The sequence below is a fragment of the Podarcis cretensis genome (assembly GCF_951804945.1).
Source record: "Podarcis cretensis genome assembly, chromosome: 16".
Lineage (NCBI taxonomy): Eukaryota > Metazoa > Chordata > Lepidosauria > Squamata > Lacertidae > Podarcis > Podarcis cretensis.
Window position 1 is genome coordinate 8,132,819 of NC_137186.1, and position 11,036 is coordinate 8,143,854.

Sequence of the window (11,036 nt, forward strand, 5' to 3'; positions counted from 1 at the left end):
GGTCATTTTGAAAATGAGTTTGCTCAGTTCCTGGGGTGTTATTCTCTTTGGCCCACTTCAATAACAGATGATTTAATTTCATGACATACAAATTTCTCATGATAGGCAGTAGGATTATAAACCTTTGCTACAGAAATCCAAAGGAATTCAGACTGAAATTTGTATTTGAGATGAAAATTGGCACCACAACTTCTCACACCTCTGGGGCATAAAATGTGATAATTCTTTGTAGAAGCTTATTATGCTTAATTGCCATGGAAGATCTGGAGGGGACATAAATTTGCACATGGCTCTAAGTTTGCTACTATGGATACATAGGAGCATGTGGGGATGTTATGTAATTTGGTTGGCTTTCTTGTCTCCTTTTGGGGAATAAGAATTCCCCCCTTTTTGAGATTCCAGTGAATTGAGGTTTCATCCTTATCTGTGGCTTAATGGATAGAATACCACACCCTCCAACATTTATCCAATGTAATTAGCTGCGTTAGACCAGAGCCAATCGAATACAGAATTAGCTTATTCTAGTTTTGTCGCCTTCCTTCTTTTGCCTGAAGTGAACCTTTTCCCCATCCCTGAGAATGCAGGACATGTTGCAGAATGGCCTTTTTGAAAAACTACTTTGCTCAGCTGCTGAGATATTCCTCTCTTTGGCCCACTTCAAATCCAGATGACTCAGCATTATTATATAATTTATTGTTACGATCAAAGACCAGTTCAAGAAGCACAACTGAGACTGCTTTCACAAGAGTGAAATAGACATTTTAGAGCAATATACAATAACAGCTTATAGATTAAAATTAATATAGTTGCATTAACACAAAGAGATCTAAGGTTAAACAAACATGCAGATTGCCCCTCGGACACTCAGGAGGCTGGTTACGGCAGTTTTCCTAGCGATCTATTTGTTCTGCACCTACAAATCTGTGCACAGAATCTGGCGAACATCCGGGTCATCTTGTGATTTTTGCCTAAGAGGAGAAAATTGAGTTTAGGCTTGTCCGGAAGGTCAGCAAGCCTCACCAGATGGGGGTCGATGGTATTGCTACGTGCCTCATCATAAAAAGGACATCTAAAAAATAAGTGTTCAGGCCTTCCTATTTCCCCTAATGGGCAGGCGCAAATCTCTAAGCATACTGGAGGTTCCCAAAAGATCCTTCCAGAATATGGTTACCAGATGTCCCCATTTCCCGGGGACAGTCCCTGGATTCACAAATCCGTCCCCAGATAAAATCTGTCCCCGGATTTCATTTAATGTCCACAGATTTATATTTTAAGTGTTGTAGATTTATTGGTAGGGAATGATTGTTGTGTGATTGGTTCAACGTCACAAGAGACATCATATGGGGACTTCTGGCGAGGTAAAATGGTGGGCACCACGGCAGTGAGCAGCTTCTGAAGCCAGCCAGAGCCAATTGCGCTACCAGATTGGCTCTGGGCTGCTGAGACTCCCACTGCTGTCGCCATGCCAAGGGGGAACCAGGAACGCCTGGTGCATCAACTGGGGGAACCGCTGACACACATTCCCACAACCCAAATCTAGCTGGGAGCAAGAGTGCCCAGCCACCCACCCAGCAGCACTCCAGGGCAAGGAAAACCCCAGAACTGACGCAGGGAGGAGGAGGAGAGGAGAAGGAAGAGAGAGAAAGAGGAAGGAGAAAAAAGAGGGGAGCCCCGACCTTGCCGCATGCTGCTGCTGAGCCCAGGTCTGACCCAAGCCTACTCCATGGTGGATAGCGCTCCAAGAGAGTAGGCCGGGGCCAGAAGAAGGCCGCGCGACAGAGGAGATGGCAGGAGAGAAGATATTACTTCTTAATAAATATTTTAATTTTTTAAAAAATCTGGTAACCTTATTCCAGAACCAGCAAGGGCAGAGCCAAACTTCTGGCAAGAGTAAAGGCCCTTCTGGGACAGCAATATCTCTTGTGTCCTGCAATTATGTAATCAGGGACCTCAAGCAGTCCTGTTGTCTCTCTATGTCCATAATTACTTGCCTGACCACAGACCTTGCTTGATCCATTCCCAAATTTCAGATGGCTTCAGGAGCAAGGCCCAATTTCTGCAGAGAGTTCAGGACTGCTATCTGCCAGCCAGACTGGAACCGATCACAAAGAATCAATGGAGCTATACCTTGGGGGAGCAATTTCCGTGTCAACCAGTGTTTCTCCAGGAGGCTTGCCTATGAAACATGCTAACAAAATATTAAATCAGTTTCATTGCCAGCAATCTCAGTGTTGTGACCATGTATACTTCTGTATTTTTCATTTGGGGAAAATGACCCTATTGTGGATGGAAGCTTCCATGCAACCTTTACAAAATAATGTAGGATAAAAGAGAAAGAAATGATTATGAAATAGATGCTGATATAGAGAAGGGATGGGTGTTACAGCCACTTAGGCGCTTTGATCTACTGAGTCAATCCTGAAGAACCAAAATTGCTAAGTGTATGCTGGCCAAAATGATTACACATTCGAATTATCTGTGGGGATTTCATGTGCTATATTGAAAAAGGTTTGTTTTTCAATTGCATTTGTGGTTTAGCTTGAGATGGAGGCAGCAGCTCATTTTGGATATTCACTCTGTTCCTGCTAATTGGTTTGTGATGTTGCTCTTTCATGCTTGGTGTATTGTTGCTTTCATCATTATTGGTTCTGGGTTGCCGTAATTGATGCATCATTTCAGATTTTGGCATGTTTGGTGAATGCCATCATCAGCTCTATTCTGATCCATGTTTGTATATTGTGCAAACATGATTGGCGTCTCTCCTTCAGGTGAGAGCAGAGGCACAGCCACTAGTTGTTACTGGGGGAAAGAAGCAATGGGTTTATCCTACTCTCGTCTCTCTCTTTTGTATGTGAGGATGTGTACAGAGATTGACTGAAAGTCTTCTCTTGCAATTTTGTATGAAAGGATGGACAAAGAATAATGGATAATACTGAGCTAGATGGACCAATGGCCAGACTACACAGGGAAGCTCCCTTTGAGGCTGATGTCCCCTGAATTCAATTTAGAGGGCTTTGTTTAAAGCAAACATATGTAGGGAAACTTAAAATGGCTTCTAAAAGAAACATATAAAGCTGCTCCAGACTGGAAAGATGGGGATTACACATAACATCTACATGCAGCCGCTAGGAGAGATCTCCGGGGGGGGGGGGTGAGCTGGGTGTTCATCAATATGCGGATAATACCCAGCTCTACCTCTCTTTTAAATCAGAACCAGTAAAGGCGGTGAAGGTCCTGTATGAGTGCCTGGAGGCGTTTGGAGGATGGATGGCAGCTAATGGATTGAGGTTGAATCCTGACAAGACAGAAATACTGTTCTTGGGGGACAGGGGGCGGGCTGGTGTGGAAGACTCCCTGGTCCTGAATGGGGTAACTGTGCCCCTGAAGGACCAGGTGCGCAGCCTGGGAGTCATTTTGGACTCACAGCTGTCCATGGTTAATTCTGTGGTAGGGAAGCTGTTTACCAGCTCCATCTGGTATGCAGGCTGAGAGCCTACCTGTCTGCAGACTGTCTTGCCAGAGTGGTGCATGCTCTAGTTATCTACCACTTGGACTACTGCAATGTGCTCTACGTGGGGCTACCTTTGAAGGTGACTCGGAAACTGCAATTAATCCAGAATGCGGCAGCTAGACTGGTGACTGGGAGTGGCCGCCGAGATCATATAACACCAGTCCTGAAAGATCTTCATTGGCTCCTAGTACGTTTCCAAGCACAATTTAAAGTGTTGGTGCTGACCTTTAAAGCCCTAAATGGCCTCGGTCCTGTATACCTGAAGGAGTGTCTCCACCCCCATCATACAGTCCGGACACTGAGGTCCAGCACCGAGGGCCTTCTGGTGGATCCCTTGCTGCCTATTACACTGGATCCCTATTACAGGGAACCAGGCAGAGAGCTTTCTCAGTAGTGGCGCCCGCCCTGTGGAACACCCTCCCAGCAGAGGTCAAGGCTATAAAAAACTATTTTAATTATAAAAGACAACTGAAGGCGGCCCTGTTTAGGGAAGTTTTTAATGTCTGATGCTGTATTATTTTTAATATTCGGTTGGAAGCCACCCAGAGTGAATTCAATTTCAAAGACTTTTTTTAAAAGGAAGTATAAAAGGTCTTCTATGAACCAGATGGAACCACCCATGCCTGGGAAGATGGGCTTTACACCAATCTCTAGAATTGAGTGGACTGGGGGCTTGTAACCCTGACATGCACACATTCTTTATGAAGCAGGGGTCAACACCTATTGAAAAACGTATCATAATTATTAGTCATCAAAATGAGTAAATAGGAGGATAATGAAAGGGGAATGGAATTGGAAAAAACCACATGCTAATGAACACAGGGCGGCTCAGGAATGGCTGGATAAAGTCCATGTTCAACAATTAGTCAGGGAGGGTAGGACACCTGAAGGCAGTTTTCGTCTACAAGGGAGGGAGTTGCAGTCTTGGAATCGTATAAAAGGACTTGCTGCCCACGATTCTAACAACAGCTCCCCTCACCTTCACCTGAGTACTTCTCCTGAGACCTTGGTAAGTGAGAGAACTCCATGCCTTTTGCACCCTCTTTATTTCCAAATTTCACTCTCTCTGTCGCTTTCTTTGAACCTTGACCTGCTTTTCCTTGCTCATCATGTTTGTCATTTGCTGGGCGCTTTGGAGAATTAGATATGTAGGAAGGGATGGGGAATATCTATGTTCCTCCCAGAGATGCTGGACTACAACTCCCATCATTCCTGGCCCTTGGCTGTGGCAGTTGGGCCTGATGGGTGTTGGAGTCCAACAGCATTTGGAGGGCCAAAGATGTCCTTCCCCCATCCTGGTGCACATGGACTGGTGGTGGCTGTCCCGGGTTTCAGGCACGGCCCTTTCAGTTGCCTGCCTTGAGATGCCAGAGATACAACATGAAGTTTTATTTAATGCAATCTATAGTCTATATATCTATCACATATATCTATCACATATATTCAGAATTCTGGGAAATGAGCTTATTGTCATTTGTTTCTTCAAAGTGTATTTAACCTACATTTCTACAAAAGGCTCCAAGAATATCTTTCAAATGCTCATTTTCTGCTCACAGGCTTGAAATCTAAAAAGCACAGCACTAAAGGAAACGGGGATGAGGAGGGCAGAGGTCCTTAAGGGTCGATATACATGCCATTGCCCAAAAACCTAATCCTTGTCCCATGGATGAGAAGAACATACATGTTTTCTGTTGCTGGAGAAATGGGGGTCACAACTAAAGTGAGAAAAGCTGAGTGGGGGCACCACCAAAAGGCCACACCAACAACACTATTGCTGGCTTGTTTTTTATGATCATTTTTTTACTGACTTGCAGATTCTGCTATCATGTTGTTCTGCACTGCGTACCACTATCTCTTCTTCTTGTTATTCATGGGTACTGATGGTTGTTGTTCTTACCATTATTACTCAAATTGGAGGCATGAAACATGAATAAATTGGATTAAATGTCTTGCTTATCATTTCATATCCAGCTGCATCACTCCAAAATGCCTTCTGTCCCTGCTGATTTAATGAATCTGATACCACCAACTGCTACAATCACGCTCCGCTGTCCAATTTTTTACAGGGTGAATAGGCTTAGTGGAGAGATCATAGGGAACGGGTACCCATTGTTAGAAAGAATATAAATAGATTTTTAAAAAAGAAAGCACCAAGGGGGGGGGGTGCTCAAATAAAAATGTAGCAAAAAATAATAATTTAAAAATGCTGCTGTCAGTGTTGATTTAATGAATCGAATGCTACTAACTGGGGTAATTGTCATTGTCATCCAAGTTTGATTTGTTGTGATTCTCCAGGAACCAATACTCTCTGCCAATTAGACATTATTCATGCTATTAAAGGGAGCACTCAGAGCAGCAGAATGCCCAGACTGGCAATTGATGAACTTGGCATGGCTTGTTTTACGATTGATGATCTCATGGGCCTAAGTGCCAGAAATGCCAAGCGTCCCGTTTGCAGGATGCCCAGATGCTTGGCTCAACCATGTTTGTCTTACAAATGTGCAGTTGTTTCCTAGGATGTGTTGCTCCCAATTTCTATTCACTAGGCTTTTCCTCCTCCTCCTCCTCCTCCTCCTCCTCCTCCTCCGCCTCCTCCTCCTCCTCTTCTTCTTCTTCTTCTTCTTCTTCTTTGCTTTTGCTATGGAATTTATCTCAAGTTGAGGGACATTTTTTTGAATGCTTCCAACTTGTATTCCACTTGAAACATGATACAACTCTGGATGTGCATGTATGATCTTTGTAATCAATATCAATGTCTGAATTACTGCAAAGCCTTGAAGGTTGTTCTTCCTTTGTTTCTGGAATGTAAAATTTCCTCTGACTTAGTTTCAGCATAGAACCTGTTCTCTGTGGGTTTCTTTAATCTTTTCTCCTCACTCCAACATCAACACCCACATTTTTTCCTTGCACTGATCCAGAACACTGGGCTAACTGTTACGTCTGCGTATGTCTATTATTGTCCTCAGACCAAAATTGCAGCATAGATTAGACACACTATGATACAACTTTCAGCAGTCATGGCTTCCCTCCCTGTTTTGAGCACCCTTAAAAGAGTACAGCTTATGGAATACTGAACTGCTGTATTCTACAAAAGCAGAATAGTCTGCTGCAAGAACCATTCCATGCCCATTAAGTGTGGGATGTCTTTGCCTGGTGACCCACAGACTGCAGCAGAATACAGGGCAAGGTTTTCCCAGTATCCTGTCTGTGTGATGTGGCTGATGGGAAAAGCTGTCCCAAAAGCAAAGAGGAGCCAAAAGCCTGCATCAGGCTGCTTCCCCTGGAGCTCAGAGCTATTTTGCTTGGAGAGCTTCCTACCCGGACATGGGTAGGACACTGGGGTTAGTGTCCTCACTGAGCAATTTTGGGTTGCTGGTTGACAGGGCTGGAAATTACTATTATTTTGCTCAACCTGATTGGCACTTGGTTGGGGTTTCTTTCACCTTTCCCTCAGTGAAATTATAACCTTCCTTCTTAGGCGGAAGGACGTTTTTGTGTGAGGGCAGAAAAGGCATTGGGAACTATTAGCACACTATGGGGGGGGGACCATTAGCATCCTGAGGGGAGGATTGGTTAAGACACGCCCAAGCTTGGGTTGAGTATCTGCCTGGTTGGAATCTGCACCCTGGTCCCCCATTGAGAACTTCCTTACTTGAGTTGCCCCATGGCAAGGTTCAACGTTGGCTGACTTCATGGGGAGGCTGAAAACCCAGCGGATCTCTTTCCTCAACATGGGGCTTGTGGAATGATGAACTGATCCTGGTGTAGCAAAATGAAGGTTGGAGGCTGAAGGAAATCTCCATGCAGCGCTGAGAAAACAAAGGGTGTTTATTGCCAGCAATAATGGCTCAGTGGGATCACTCTCCAAAAGCTGAGCAAGACCAAAAGGGTGGGGCCTTCTTAATTTACATAGCTGTTATCTATGAAAGCAGTACATATGCATAAACTTCCTCCAATCTAAAGTTACGACACAATACTCATTATACCATGTATGGTCTTTCCTTCATTACATATTCATTAGGCAAGGAAACAAAGGACTCTCTCTCTAAGCAGCCCCCTCTGCACGTGATCTCTTTGCATTCCTTTCCACCTGAGGGGGTGAGGACACCCTCCTTTTTCTCTAATTGCTTCTGTTTTACATATTCAATCTTCCACCCTATTTCCTGATTTATTATCATTGAAAACTGTATTTGTAATATCTTAATGTCCTGTTTTACTGTCTCTTTTCGAGGGGAATTTGTTAATTCATTTTCTTTCTTTTTATGTGTTTTTCCAATTTTTCCTTGCCTGTGTTATTTATGTGGATGTCAAGGGCCATCTGTCATGGATGCTTGAGTTGAGTTTTTGCACTGCAGGGGGTTGGACTAGATGTCCCTCTTTTTTCAGAGCTGCCTTTCCACAATGTCATCTATAACCATAATCAAATTCTTCAATTCTATGATTCTAAGTGTTTCTCTCCTTTTTTTCAGATTAACAGCTGCCGTTCAAGATGTCATCTATGAACATCAGTGTATCCATCCAGCCACGTCCCATTCCTGTTCGTGTTCCTTTTCCTTTTCCTGTTCCTGGTCGAAGTACTACAACGTCTAAGATACATTGAGGCGGTTTCAGTAGAATAGCCGACATCAACTTTATGTGAATAAATGCGGGGCTCACTGCATCTGGCCTGAAATACAACTAGCGCTCTACCCCTCTGGTGACAGCTCCTTTACTGAGAGAAGGATTAACCTATTCCTCTTTTGAATCTGAACATGATCCCCAGAGGAAAGGGGGAAAATGGTCCCTGAATTGCATGTGTTGGGTGAATGGCTGGTGATTGTATGGGCTCAGGTGTCAGAAATGCTGGGTCTTCCCTTCTAGACAAGCCCAAATGGACTGGATCAAGGATCTCTTAGCATCTCTGACACTCAGGTCTACACCTCACTGCTCAGTGCATCTTTCTGTTTTCCTCCCTTTTCTCTTGGATATGTATCTTTTTCTCCCCTTGTACCAAATGTACTTTGACCAAAATTTGTGGGACACCAAAGTGTGAATGACATACACTTGTCATTCATTGATGGATCTCTGAATATGATGCTTCCAGTTTCCCAAGAAGCTCTGTTTTTCTCTGTATACCTTTGAATAAATCACAGCAGGCAACCTTAAAACAGTCTTTAAATTATTTTACACTTCAATGCATTGTTTGTTTTATTATTATTATTATTATTATTTAGAATTTATATATTGCCTTATACCAGGAGGTCTCAAGGCAGTTCACAGAACAAAATTAAAATATAACACCACAAAATATATAAACAAGATAAGAGCAACAACCCAATAATCCCCTCCCCCTCCAAACCCCCACATTTTAAAAGGGCACGGGATGTTAAACAAATCAACCAAAGGCCCAGTTAAAAAGGAACATTTATGCCTGGCGCCCAAAGGTGTATAATGAAGGCAGCAGGTGACCTTCCAGGGGAGAGCATTCCACAGACGGGGAGCTACCACAGAGAAGGCTCTGTTCTCACTTTCCCACCCTCCAGACCTCTCGATCTCCCACTCATCTGGTCTAGGGAACCACCCACTAACAGTGTCTCAGTCTTATCTGGACATCATAAAGGGCAACCAAAGCAGTTTCTGTGCCAATGTTGTTGTTGTTTAGTCGTTTAGTCATGTCTGGCTCTCCATGACCCCATGGACCAGAGCACGCCAGGCACTCCTGTCTTCCACCGCCTCCCACAGTTTGGTCAAACTCATGCTGGTAGCTTCAAGAACACTGTCCAACCATCTCCTCCTCTGTTAGCCCCTTCTCCTTGTGCCCTCCATGTTTCCCAACATCAGGGTCTTTTCCAGGGCGTCTTCTCTTCTCATGAGGTGGCCAAAGTACTGGAGCTTCAGCTTCAGGATCTGTACTTCCAGTGAGCACTCAGGGCTTCAGAATGGATAGGTTTCATCTTCTTGCCATCCATGGGACTCTCAAGAGTCTCCTCCAGCACCATAATTCAGAGGCATCAATTCTTTGGCCATCAGCCTTCTTTAAGGTCCAGTTTTCATTTCCATATATTATACAGTGGTGTCCGGCAAGACGAATGCCTCGCAAGATGAAAAACTCGCTAGACGAAAGGGTTTTCCATTTTTCGAGGTGCTTCACAAGACGAATTTCCCTACGGGCTTGCTTCGCAAGACGAAAACGTCTTGCGAGTCTTGCGAGTTTTTTCCCTCACCCCCTTTTTCTAAGCCGCTAAGCCGCTAATAGTGCTAATCCGCTAAGCCGCTAATAGGGGTGCTTTGCAAGACGAAAAAACCGCAAGACGAAGAGACTCGCGGAACGAATTAATTTTGTCTTGCGAGGCACCACTGTGTGTGTGTGTGTGTGTGTGTGTATATATATATATATCGGGAGTACTTTCAGAAATTTTTGATATTATAGATCAGGGGTAGGCAACCTAAGGCCCGTGGGCCAGATGCAGCCCAATCCCCTTTTCAGTCTGGCCTGCAGATGGTCTGGGAATCAGCATGTTTTTACATGAGTAGAATGTGTCCTTTTATATAAATGGATCTCTGGGTTATTTGTGGGGCATAGGAATTCGTTCATCCCGCCCTCCCCCCCCCAAAAAATAGTCCTGCCAACAACATGGTCTGAAGGACGGTGGACCGTCCTATGGCTGAAAAAGGTTGCTGACCCCTGTTATAGCTTACAGATTTTTGAAAGGGTCCATAAGTTCATTAGGAGAAGAGAACTCCTGATAATTTTGTTTGTTTCTGAGAGACTTACTATTGCCCAAACATGGTGGAATCTACAAGGTTTGGGAAGACACTCATAGTATAAAAATGTGTGGAGGTTGGCTATAGCTTTGAAAATAACCCACAATGCCATGGTGCTGACAGGAAAGGAGGGAAAGGATGCCTCTTACCACATGTAGTGTCTGGTTATTTACCAGATGGAAGGAGACGCCATTCCTGATAGGGATGACTCCCCCTGTGGGAGACAGGCAGGGTCTTCAACTTGCAACATTCTCTGCAGAAGGGAGGAATCACCCCGTCTCTCCAAACCAACCCTGCCTGCTGCAAAGGTGGCCGTGTCTTCATGTCTGTCTCTGTGTGTAAAGAGAAACCCTTGCTTGAGTGCTTGTGTTGTGGGGTTTCCCCCTTTGTCTAGTCTTCTCCTTCATCCTATTTGCTAGATGATTCTGATGATCTTTGTTTTACTGTGTTTTCCAGTTGCCCCCCCCCCAGCTTCTTCATGCTTCTCCCCTCCCTCCTGTTGTTGGGGGAAGGAAGAGTCTAGGGGTCAGCTGGATTCTGACCTGATAGCCAGGCAGGCACAGGAGAAGTCCACAGAAGCGACTGGGTCAGGAGCTTGCATTTCCCTCCCATTTCTAAAAAAGGTGGGAACGCCATTCTGTTGCAACAACTCAGCATTATTATATAATTTATTGTTACGCTCAAAGACCAGTTCAAGAAGCACAACTGAGACTGCTTTCACAAAAGTGAAATAGACATTTTAAAACATTATACAATAACAGCTTATAGATTAAAATTAAAA

The 11,036-nt window shown here is 44.2% G+C and overlaps 1 long non-coding RNA gene across 1 annotated transcript; it reads left to right on the top strand.

Annotated features, from left to right (window-relative positions):
- Positions 1 to 4,341: 4,341 nt before the first annotated feature.
- On the top strand, positions 4,342 to 8,658 carry LOC307205909. Its single transcript, XR_013834182.1, has 2 exons — positions 4,342 to 4,520; positions 7,981 to 8,658. It is a non-coding gene; the product is annotated as an uncharacterized lncRNA (long non-coding RNA).
- Positions 8,659 to 11,036: the final 2,378 nt, after the last annotated feature.